Genomic DNA, 12,762 nt, shown 5'->3' with positions numbered 1-12,762 from the left:
TTTGTGTATTAGTATTTCTGCATATTGACTATCGAATAATTGAGCAAAATACCACCATACATGAATCTAAGGATTAGCATATTATTTTAGAAACTAAGTGTGTATCTTTAGGTGAATGTTTTAAGTAATCTCTCATCTCTACCCTAAATATTTTACCCTACCACATTTAAATTCTTCTGACACCTAAAATATAACAATATTTGGGTATATGTTTTGGTTAACTGTTTAGGGTAATAGTAATAAATAGATTTTATTTTTGTTTAGAAAGCACAATGGAAAATAGTAAGCAAGAAACCAATTACTAGGTATTATCATATTCCCTTATCTGGATGTTCAGATAGCTAGGGAGAATATTCTCAGTATTAGCATAGTTTAGAATTACTTGTTTTTTTGTTTTTAGGCTTTGCAATCTCATGAAGTTATAGACTGACAGTAACTTAGAATCATTACAGTAGTTTAGTACTTTAAAATACTGAATTTTTTAAGTTACTTAGACTTCGACTAGATCAGGTATTATTCTACTCATTACAAAAATATATCTGGGAAATACGTTGGATGGACTAGTCTGAAGGCTCACTGTCAGTACTTATAACCTGAAATGGCTCTGCAGGAAGTTGCAGTATATTGGTTGACGGGAAAGTCCAGTCCTTCTATAATAAGTGGGTGGAGGGAATGTTTAAATTGTGGAAAACCGCTTAGGACTTTTCAGTCACTGTGTTTTTGCACATGTGAACGTACTTACTATTCAGCGGCTACCAACTAACCTAGTCTGTAGCCGCCCATGCTGGTCTTGAGGGCCATGAAGAACTGAACCATGAGGCCATCTAATTACAGTTTATAGACACCCAAAGATGCCCCTGTCAAACATACAACAGCAGAGAAGTCCTGAGGTTGACGTGTGAGCGGGAGCATGGACAAACTGAAGACAAACGGTGTTGCCGAGGGGTGAAAGGAGTAATAAGGAAAGGCCTGCAGGAGACTTCATAGGACTTAAATATCTCTTTAAAAGAGATAAGAGGAGCTCAAATAAGTTGACACTTTGGCGTCTTCTGCATAATTTTTTTCCTCTTTCTATATTTTCCTCTATCTCTCTATATACTTATTTTTGTTACAGATTTTTATGAATATATGTGTTGAAGGAGTCATAAGTGAAATGGGATGGGAGTTTTATTTTTTCAGTCTTTTTAAATGCCCACAGAGGACCATTAGTATGCTTAGTATATTATTATTAATACATTCATGCCACATGAATCTCACTTTTAAAACAAACATTTGAAGAAATCAGTAAGTATTTTTTGACATTTGTAATTTCTTAAGGAAGTGTGTGTGTGTGTTGGGGGGGATGGAGTGTGTGTCTTAATCCAGGCTGCTACATCAGATACCGTAGACTGGGTGGCAAAAACAACAAACAGTTATTTCGTGGTTCTGGAGGTTGGAAAGTCCAGGATCAAGGTGCTGGCAGATCTGATGTCTGATGAGCACCCTCCTCCTGGTTTGTCAACAGCTGACCTCTTGCTGTGTCTTTACTTGAGGGAGAGAGATTGTCTTTCTCAGTGTCTCTTACAAGGGCACCTCCCTCATGACCCAGTTAGTTACCTTCTAAAGGACTCCACCTCCAATATTATCATATCAGGAATAGAGAGCTTCAACATAGGAATTGGAAAATGCATTGTGGGGGAAGATACAAAATTCCAGTCCATAGCAATGTATAAAATAGCAAACGGTACATTTGTACATAGACATGAAAGAACTTTAGCTGCCCTTGTTCTTCTTAACTTAAATTTCCTAATATTTAAATTTCAATAGAATTAGAAAGTTGTTTATCTGGCATTAATTGAGTACCTGTTCCAAGAACTGTGCTAGAATTATTTGAGTGATGATATTGTTTATGCAAAATAAGGAATAATTTTACTCCTGTAAAAAAAAACAAACCTCCTCTTCCTTTCTAAAGTTGACTTCCTGTAGTAAGCGCCCACTGTGTGATTTGAATCTTGCCGCAGTTTGGATTACCAGTGATAACTTGAAATAAATCAGTTACCTACCATGACTTAAAAAATACTTGTTAAAAAAATAACCTTTTAAAGATTATAGTGGATGTTTCACAGATTAAAGATTCAGATTAAATTGCACATTAAAAGTCTATTACAGTAGAATTGTACAATAACTGTACAGAAACAGAGAGTCCTGGAATAACGAAGCATGTCTGTACTAAATAGATTAGGTCTGTAAATAGATTAATTTGTCAGTACACTATTGATGTTAAGTTCATTTTTACTTGGAAACAATTTTCAGTTGAGGGAAGCAGAGTTCATAACTGCTCTTTCCTTAAATTCATCTGTTAAGATCAATGGGACTAGTGTTTATCTCCACTCCGTGCATCAGTGATAGGTAGAGAGTCTGTTAAGCTCTGCAGAAACAGTATGAAGACTGTTTGAGGTGAATTGGCAGTTAGAACAAATTTTGGAAATAGAGAGGACGCATCCTTGCCTACAGAAAGGAATCTGTGATTTTGGGCCAGCTGGATAGATGAATCTTAACTACTTCAGTGACGTTAGGCCCCTAGTGAATTTTTCCTTTGGGTGTGCTTTTCTGAAACTTGACTAAAAATGTCAATCATGAGGGGCTTCCCAGGTGGTGCTAGTGGTGAAGAATCCACCTGCCGATGCAGGAGACGCAAGAAATGTGGGTTTGATTCCCTGGGTTGGTAGGGTCCCCTGGTGGAGGAAATGGCAACTCCAGTATTCTTAGCTGAAGAATTCCATGGATGAGAGGAGCCTGGTGGGCTACAGTCTGTGGGGGTCACAAAGAGTTAGACATGACAGCGCACACACCCATCATCTATAAAAACTGATGCTTCAAAAATAAGTCATAAGAATCCTTGAACACATTGGGAAGTAAAACTGTGTCTGAGATAGGTGACAAGATGTTTAGAATAATGACTGGTGGCAAGTCCTAAGAGTTGTAATGAACTAATCCGAACTCTGTAGATTGAAAAGATATCTTCCAGCAATTCTTAAACAATTTTAGGTCCTCTAAAGGATGTTTTCTAGCTTAGAGCCACACACTATTCTTCCATCTGGTCTAGTGAGCATCCTTCGAGGGAGTTTTGACTTCAGGCTTTTTATGGAGTTGTGTGAAGAACCTTCTGTACTCAGATGAGTTGTACTCAGAGACAGAGTTACAAAGTATGTTTTGTTAACAATATCTGGCCCAACATTGCTCACCTCACTCACTACCCCCACCCCACTATAGCAGGAGTATGTATTTCTGTTAATGCTGTTTGGTTTTCATTGAGTCGTTGAACAAGAGTATATGCTAGAGAAGTAGGTTTAATTTCTTACAGTCGTAGTCCCTCCATCAGTACTGCCCAGTAGCACTTTGTGTGGTGATGGGAGTGTATCTCCATTGCCCAATGTGGGAGTCCAAGTGGCTGTTGAGCATCTCTTTATTTAAAAGCTGCATGTGGCTAGTGGTAATATGTCTATCTGTGAACAGATTAAAGTTCCAGAGCATATATTTAGTCTAATAAAACATCAGCCAATTTTGGAATCATCAGTCTACTTTGAATTCTCCCATAAACTTTGATAGATACAATCTATGTACATACAAATACTGGTGTGATTTTATTGACTAAATTATGGTTGATGTCTTTTTCACTACTTGTATTTTTTAAAGAGATGTGTTAAGTTGCTTTGTAATTACTTCCTGAGGTGTAACTATTATCCTTACATGTTAGGCCACTGTGCGTAACAAACAGTATTTGAGCTTTTAGTATTATCACCTGTGGCTTTCAGAATGAACACACTGAACTTGAAGTCTCGTGGCTGTGTGCTGAAAGAAGAGGTGTTAGGTGTGTGATACGCAAAAAAGGACATACTGAGAACTGCAGGAGCAGTGGGTAGCGGGTACCATCTAAGCCAGTGTTCCAGTGCTGGGGACTTTGGTCAGGAGCCTTCTTAGTTTGGGGGTCTCCGGAGGAAGTGCCTTCCGTGGCAGGGCTCCCGCGGTGTCCGGCAGCTCTGATCTGCGCCAGCACACACTTGACATCCTGCCCGAGCAAATGTAGCTTGCAGATTGGGGCAAAAAAAACCAAAAAAACCCAACAGAAAACAAAGTACACCATGAGCATTATTAGCACAGCCAGTTTAAAATGATGAGGTGTTAACCACATTTGTATAAATAACAGTTTCTCTAACCCCTGAATCATTATCCTGCATCTTTAATGCAATCGGTTCATAAACAACAAAGCAGGAACACCAAATTTGTATGGGGTCAGGACCAACTGGGGCTCTGAATGGAGAGACAGCTGAGAGTGTGTCCTTTGCGTGGGTGGCCTCGCAGCTGTTGATTCACCCCGGAGCTACTAGACAGTTGCCTCTGCGCACTCACAGAACCAGCTTCAGTCTTAGGTAAAAATGGATCCCCTCCCCTGGGATGGACATAAACAATGGGTTGACATCAGCTCTCAAAACATCAGCCAGGCAGCCAGACACAGCAGTTACCCTGAAATACTGAGTAGTACCAAGCATAACATCAGGGCTGTTTGTGCATAATATTTGTCTTTGTATTATAACACCGGGCTCTCTTAAGTGTATTGTAAATAAGCTCAAGAGTCCAGAAGGTTCAAGGTGACATTATCCTTCTTTACAAATGGTAGAAGTGGTAGGAATATCTGTTGCATGACAGAACTGCCGTATTTTGGCCTTCATGAGGACTCCAAGTATACTTTTTAATGATGAATGAAGCTATATTTACCTGGAATATTTTTAGAAATGCCAGTATTCATTGTTAAAAATGACAAAAGAAATCAAAACTAAGTTCAGAGTTCAGTTTGGACTCTTATTAAGCTATGTGACCTTGCAAAGATGTCAAAACTTTTTGAGGCTATTTTGTAGCTCAGGCTTCCCTGGTGGCTCAGACGGTAAAGAATCCACCTACAATGCTGGAGACCTGGGTTCAGTCCCTGGATTGAGAAGATCCCCTGGAGGAGGGGATGGCAACCCACTCTAGTAGTCTTTCCTGGAGAATCCCCATGGACAGAGGATCCGGGTGGGCTACAGTCCACGGGGTCACAAAGAGTCAGACACAACTGAGCGAATAAGCACAGCACACATGTGGCTCAGGCACAGGGATCCGTTTGTTTACATTGGAGGGATTGGAATAATGCACGCACAGCGGCTGCCTAGCACAGTGCCTGCTCTAGTAGGGAGAGTCTGAAAAAACAGTATTACGTGGTTGGAGAACTAGGTGCAGTACATGTAGATATGGTATTCATTTTTAATCTATGTAATCGTAAGTGTTCTTCTCGATAACGAGTTTCCCCCATAAAAGCTTAAAGCCTTGCAGATAGTAGATACTTATGAAGTAGATACTTGTGAACACCCAGTAATTCTACTTCTAAAAACCCTCCACAGGAAAAGATCTCAATTACAGAAAATGCTGTGTGAACAATATAATAGCATTATTTTTAACAGCAACAGATTATAGACAAGTTCAGTGAAAGGAGGACACATAAAAATGTCTATCAACTATGGTAACTTCCACGTGTGTGCTACCATTTAACATGAAGGCTGTGAAGACTGGTGAAATCACATGTCAAGAATGCATGTAGACCAAAAATGTAAGATTACAAGCATTATGGCTAGCTTAAGTACATTTTTCAAATGCCAGAAATTCATTAGATGAATATAAGAACATAATGCATTCTCTTTTTAAGAAAATAACTTTTGACTGTCTGAAAAGACGTCTCATACTGAGTACCAAGATTCTGATGTTTAAATGAGAGCTTAAGACATATTTACTGCCCACCCACTTCAGCTGTTCCAGAACCCAAACTAAATACTGTCTTAATACAACATTCTAAGGGTTGACAGTTGTTTTTGTTGCTAAGTCATGTCTGACTCTTTGCCTCCCCATGGACTAACCTGCTCCAGGCTCCTCTGTCCATGGGATTTCCCAGGCAAGAATACTGAGCGGGTTGCCATTTCTTCCTCTGGGGGATCTTCCCGATCCAGGGATCAAACCTGCGTCTCCTGCTTGGCAGGCAGATTCTTTACCACTGGAGAGATGCAACCTTTCAAATATGAGTTGGATCAGAAAAAGTGATAATAGCAAATCTTTATACAGTAATTACCATGTTCCAGATACTATGTAACATTTTCTAATACCCTTAACTCATCCGGTCTGTCTTCCTATAACCTTGTGAAGGAGGTGCTGTTGTTATCCCCAACATACAGTTAAGGAAACAGGCAGTAGCTTAAATAACTTGCCCCAGGATACAGAGCCAACTAATACAATCCGGTCCAAGTTCCAGTCATAGACGCCGTTAAACACAACAATGGTTTACTCACATTTTAGATGATATTAATGTCTTAGAGAAAATGAGATTCTAGAAATTTGTACTTTGTTCCTGGGGAAAAAAGCGTAGTACATTTTTTAGTCTCATATACTCATGACATGAACCTATGGCTAGTGGAAAATAGGGGTGGACAGCACATTTCAAAAGGCATTTTCCTGGGCGTTAAGCAGTTTAAAGATAGGCTTTATTTTGGTTGCTACAGTCAGTTTATTTACGCAACATGAAACGCTGGACTGGAAGAAACACAAGCTGGAATCAAGATTGGCTTAAAGCTCAACATTCAGAAAACGAAGATCATGGCATCCGGTCCCATCACTTCATGGGAAATAGATGGGGAAAGAGTGGAAACAGTGTCAGACTTTATTTTTCTGGGCTCCAAAATCACTACAGATGGTGACTGCAGCCATGAAATTAAAAGACGCTTACTCCTTGGGAGGAAAGTTATGACCGACCTAGATAGCATATTCAAAAGCAGAGACATTACTTTGCCAACAAAGGTCCGTCTAGTCAAGGCTATGGTTTTTCCTGTGGTCATGTATGGATGCAAGAGTTGGACTGTGAAGAAGGCTGAGTGCCGAAGAATTGATGCTTTTGAACTGTGGTGTTGGAGAAGACTCTTGAGAGTCCCTTGGACTGCAAGGAGATCCAACCAGTCCATTCTGAAGGAGATCAGCCCTGGGATTTCTTTGGAAGGAATGATGCTAAAGCTGAAACTCCAGTCCTTTGGCCACCTCATTTGAAGAGTTGACTCATTGGAAAAGACTCTGATGCTGGGAGGGATTGGGGGCAAGAGGAGAAGGGGACGACAGAGGATGAGATGGCTGGATGGCATCACTGACTCGATGGACGTGAGTCTGAGTGAACTCCGGGAGTTGGTGATGGACAGGGAGGCCTGGCGTGCTTCGATTCATGGGGTCGCAAAGAGTTGGATATGACTGAGCGACTGATCTGATCTGATCTGATTGGAGAATTTATTATATATCTTGTTTGAGTATGTCTGACAACTGAAACTTTACTATCTGATTATCTGGATGCTGCAGAAATGGAACCACCTTAACTATTGGAGTGGATTAGTTCCCTGGTCTGTAGCTCCTTTTATATTAAAATATGATATGTTGCCCATAACTCTGGTTGTTATACTTCATAATATTAGATGGCTTATGAAAGTGTAAGGGCTGACATTTTTGCTATTAAGAATTTAGATATTCAAACTGCTTTCAGAGTAGATTTTAGGATATTATTGGCTAGGAGATAACAGGTAACTAAAACTTTATAATTTTTCCTCTAGAAAAGAAGTCAATGGAAAATATTATTGAGGTGAAGCTTAATTGCAGTTTTCTTTTTAAATTATAGCCCAATGACACTGTATGATTGTTTAATAGGCCGTGATGAAAATATCCAGGGAAATCGAGCATGTCAGTTTTCTCCACAAATAGAAAGTTGTGAGACATACCGCTTTTCTCCTCTAGGTGGCATGAGTTAGGCTCTCATTGAATTAACTGATTTTTTTTTTTTTTTTTTCCCCCCAATAACAGGAGTGTTGATTCCATTTAATTGTTATAACTGGTCACATAACTAGATTGATCTTATAACAATATGTAGTTTAGTGACTGTAAGAAACTTAATTAACAAAGACTTCTTAAAAAACAAAAACTTGTTATCTCTAATAACTAGTAACTAAATCATTTTTATGTATTGCTGAAGTCTCTCTGCCTCCTAGCATGCACTCTTTTCTGGATTTATTTCTTTGGTCTTTGATAAACAGTTTGCCATTTGATAGGAACTGTAAAGATCTGCCTTTGTTCTTGGAAAGACACATAGATATAGCTGAAACAATCCAAAAAGAAACCAGAAATGTAGGTGCAGCTCCCAGGTGTCCCTGGTTTTGTTGCAGCCTTTACTGTTTACTAAACTGGAAAGATCAACATGTAAAAAGTCAGTATGACATGACCTGGAAGCGGCAAATGACACAAACATTCTGTTCTTTTTTTCTGTACACTAAAATGGGGAGAGGACACTTTATTTTTACCTTGCAGATTGTTTCTCTGTTGTTCACTTTCCAAAGTTTAAAAATTAGTTTGGCTGTACCCAGAATACAAGAAACACTTGCTAATCCCCAGTCATTTTCATCCTCATCCTCTTCTTCCTGTCCATGTGGCAAATGGGCTTTCATTGAGCTCAGAAGAATCTTGACCAGGTACCTTTCAGGGGCTTCATCTTGGGGGTGATGCACGTTTATATAAACGCTACAATCATACAATTCAGCATTTTCAAATTATAGCTCTCATAGTGATTATTAGCATCAGTAGCATAAGCAAAGAAAAAAAAGGCTTGAAAATATGCATAATACTGATATATCACTCTTGAGAAAAGGTGAAAATTTAACTGATGCATTGTTACAGGTTCAGATTTGAAGGTAGCTTCATTTTAGGGTGACAGCCTGGGACAGTCCTGGTTTCCTCCTGTTGCCCAATGTGTTGATGAAAAGCATCCTCTTCACTCTTGAAGGTTTTTGGGTTTGTGTGATGAATTATACTGTTGCCTTCGATGTAAGGACTAACCTTTTCTGAGACTTGAAACAAACATCAGGAAAAGTTTGTGGCTCTTAGTCTCCATTTTTACAAACCATTACTACCATGTGGCTTTGCTTTTTACAATATTTATTAAAATATATTTACACTGCTTTTTAAAGGACTGGTTTGATAGTCCTTTGCTAGTTCTTCCTTCTAATGTTTAAAAAAAACCACATCCAGGTTTTCTGTTGATGTGCAGTTGCTACTGCCTGTTGGTTCTTGTTTTATTTTCATTTTTTTAATTGCAGGATAATTGAAGCAGCAGAAAGGGAAGGCTTTGGAAACATGGTTGGTACCTTTGCTCATGGAAATTTGCCCGTTCAAACTTTTCCACAATCTATGAAGCCCCCTGAAAGGATGACACATTCATTTAAAGACTGTATATGTTAAATGATAAAAATTCTACTTTATGTTGTCCTACTCATTTTAATTATGAGAATATCATTCTGTTTTTCTCTTACCCTTTGCCTTTTCTCTTCCTTCCTCATTCTTACATTTTTACTTTGTTCATACGACTCTGTCACACTTTTCCCACAGCAGCCTAATTCCAGTCTCTTGCTTTGTGAAGAGTCTGGGGACTGCTGACCTAGTGCAGTTAGTGAAGTAGGAGCGGAGATTCAGTAAAGGCAAGTGTCGAACCCTGCCCTAAAAATGAAGGAAAACTCTGCTGCTGGCTTCATTTGATCAGCATTAGTGTTTCATCAAGCACATATCCATATTTTACTATATGAGCACTGTCCCCATAACGTCCATATATTTGTATCTGTCACTCAATGCTATTCATTGATATCCGTCACCAAGTGCTATTTGAGTGGCTGAATTGCACCCGGGGTAAGAACCAGAGTAACCACAGTCTGGCTGATTTCTGTAAGCCCTGGCATTGACAGGATACAGGCCTCTGGAGGTTTGCCCCCCTTGTTGGAAATCTCATGGAACTGAAGAAAATGTAGAGACGGAAGGGCCGCAAAGCCACCAGCAGTAATCCATCAACTAGTCACAGTTCCAAGGTGTTAAGACCAGTGTTCCCACGGTGCATCATCAAAGTGTGAGGAGTTTATCTCTTTGAAACCTCACAACCTACTGATATGCTCTGCTTTCCCTTGTCCCTGTCTCCTGAGTTCACCCCTTTATCTTTTACCACCTCTGATCTTCTCTTTCAGCTTTTCTCCTCCCTACCAGTGTTCCTCCTTCATCCTTCCATCACTTCTTTCTTAAGATAAACCTGTAGATACAGAATGGAAATGATAATTGGATGATTTTTCATGGCGAAAAACAAAAAACTATATCATTTCATTATTTTGAGAGCAGAAACTTGGATAGACATGTATACAGAACATGAGACGAAACATGGTGTGGACCAAAAAATTGTTTTTGAATCGTGTTACCAAACATAATGGCAAACCATTCCAATATTCTTGCCTGGGAAATCCCCTGGACAGAGGACGCCTGGGAGGCTATAGTACTTGGGGTCAGTAGAGTCAGATTCTGCAGTCTGACACAACTTAGCAAGTAAACAAGACAAAACCAAAGATATAAGTTAGAACTTAAAAAGGCTTTTGGTATGTCTTCACATTAAAGAGTTACTTTTCATCTATCAAGTGTAACTATTGAGAGTATAATCAATTACATTTGCTCCATATATTTCTTTTCTGTACCTCCTGGTTTATAAGGCTTGAAACCCTTGGGGAGGCTTTCAGAATTGTTACAAATGAAGTTATTCTTCCACCAGACTTAGGAAGGACCTACTAGGTTATAAACTTTTGTCTGTGATCCTTAGGGGAAAAACTCCTCTGTAGGGGTAATTGTTTTGACATCAAGCATTTGTTTAGGATCTTGTAGGAACTGCAGGTACGTTAAATGAATAGACCCATTAATGAGCAAAGAAGGGCTAGCAGTTGAAACAGCTGTACCCTCTACTGCTCTGATCTGGAAAACAAAGAATTCTATTTTAGGGTGTTAAATAATAAGAACTGAAACTGGGATTTGGACTTAATTGGATTTTGGTAATCACTAAGTGTTCTATTCACCATAGAAAAAGTGTATTTTCTTATCCTTTCTTCCTATAACTAGTAGGGGCAAAATATCATAACATTTAAATAACAGTGAGCTTGTGCTTATAGAAACTGCATGGAAGCATTACCACGAAGCAAATTCTTAGCAGCATCTTCCCTGGGTTTTTCATCCTATTGGGGAAAGATCTGACAAATTGAAGCTGAAAGAGGATACGAAAATGGTCGCTAACATTTAATGAACACGTATTAAGTGCCAGGTTGTGTTAGAAGCTCTCTTCGTACCGTGTGTAATTCACAATCATCTTATATTCTTGGTAGCTGTGTGTTATCCCCATTTCATAGATGAAGAAACTAACACAAGGTGTCTGAGTAACTTGTCCAGGATCATAAAGCCAGAAAGTGACAGATATTTGAATCCAAGAAAACTTGAATCTGGAACCTACCTTCTTTTTTTTTTTTTTTTTAACCACAATGCTCACCTGCCTCCTTGAGGGAATCAGGATGGTCTGTGGAGGTTAAATACCCATATGGCTATGGCAAAGTGGGGAGACAGCTCTTGAAGTCTTACCTGTTGCATCTTCAAGGGATTGCTCACCTGAGTGATAGAAAGGGGCTCCTCCTGCTATACTCAAGACACTGCTCAGTCACACTACAGTGACCAACCCCTCCGCTGTCCTCCCTTCTTAGGCTGTGGAAGTACTAAAAGTAGCCTCTTATGAATAGGCCAGGAGTCTAAGGAGTTGTAAAGTAAGCAATATGTGTTCAACAAACTAAATATTATGGACAAAAGTGTGTGTGTGTATGTTGGGAAGGGGGTTGTCAGAAGGATTTATGGCTTAGCTTGTTTTCCTAGCAGTGATGGAGATGGACTTCTGCTGCTTTATCCACACTGGAATCTGAATCCACTTAACCTCAGGTGCGTTTGCCTTTATATCTCAGAGGTAGTCTCCCTAATTTGAGGGGAGGCTGAACCTATGTCCTTGGCAGAGTATGGTGCCTGAGGTAACCAGCGCCTTCCAAAGCCACATCTTCACTCAGTCCCTCCTGCTTTATGTTCTGTCATTGCCCCCAGTGTAAGGATATTCAGTGTTCCTCATTTGTGTCTAGCTAGATTAGAGCAGTTCACAAACTTAACTCAAAGGGATGACAACTTGATGAAACTGCTCACCCCACGGTAGGGCCTCTAATTTGCTTTGACTATTGGAATTGTAGCTGGTTGTCCTAACTCCTTTCAAGCTGCTTCAATTTTCAGCTGACCTAAAGAAAAGAACACACCTATGTCGATTTATACGTAATTTTCAGAATTATTCAGAGTGTGCTGGAACCATTCCTTTATGTCAGAGTTTTCCAATGTGTTTGAATAGGGAAAAATCCCATGTCCACAGGAGTTCAGAAGAGTCTCAGCCTTTAACATGGTGGGAAATATGAACCCCTGAGAGGGCAACAGTACCCAGTATCTCCTAAACTTCACTTCACCACAGAATCCTTGTTTATCAGACATGTTCTGGAACCAGTGCTTCTTAGAAATACATAGTGGGTGAGAACATGGAAATGGATTCTGTTCACAAAATCCAGCTCTGCTTCTTACTTGAAAAAGGTACTTAGCTTCTCTGTACCACAGTCTCTTCATCTGCAAAGTAGAGATAATAAAAATACTTTGTGAAGATTAAATGAACATGTACATCTAAGGATCTACCGGCTTCTCTAGTGGATCAGACAGTAAAGAATCCACCTGCAATGCAGGAGACCTGTGTTCAATCCCTGGGAAGGGAAGATCCCTTGGAGAAGGGCATGACAACCCACTCCAGTATTCTTGCCT

The sequence above is a fragment of the Bos mutus genome, chromosome 16, assembly GCF_027580195.1.
Source record: "Bos mutus isolate GX-2022 chromosome 16, NWIPB_WYAK_1.1, whole genome shotgun sequence".
Lineage (NCBI taxonomy): Eukaryota > Metazoa > Chordata > Mammalia > Artiodactyla > Bovidae > Bos > Bos mutus.
This window is presented reverse-complemented; position numbering follows the sequence as displayed.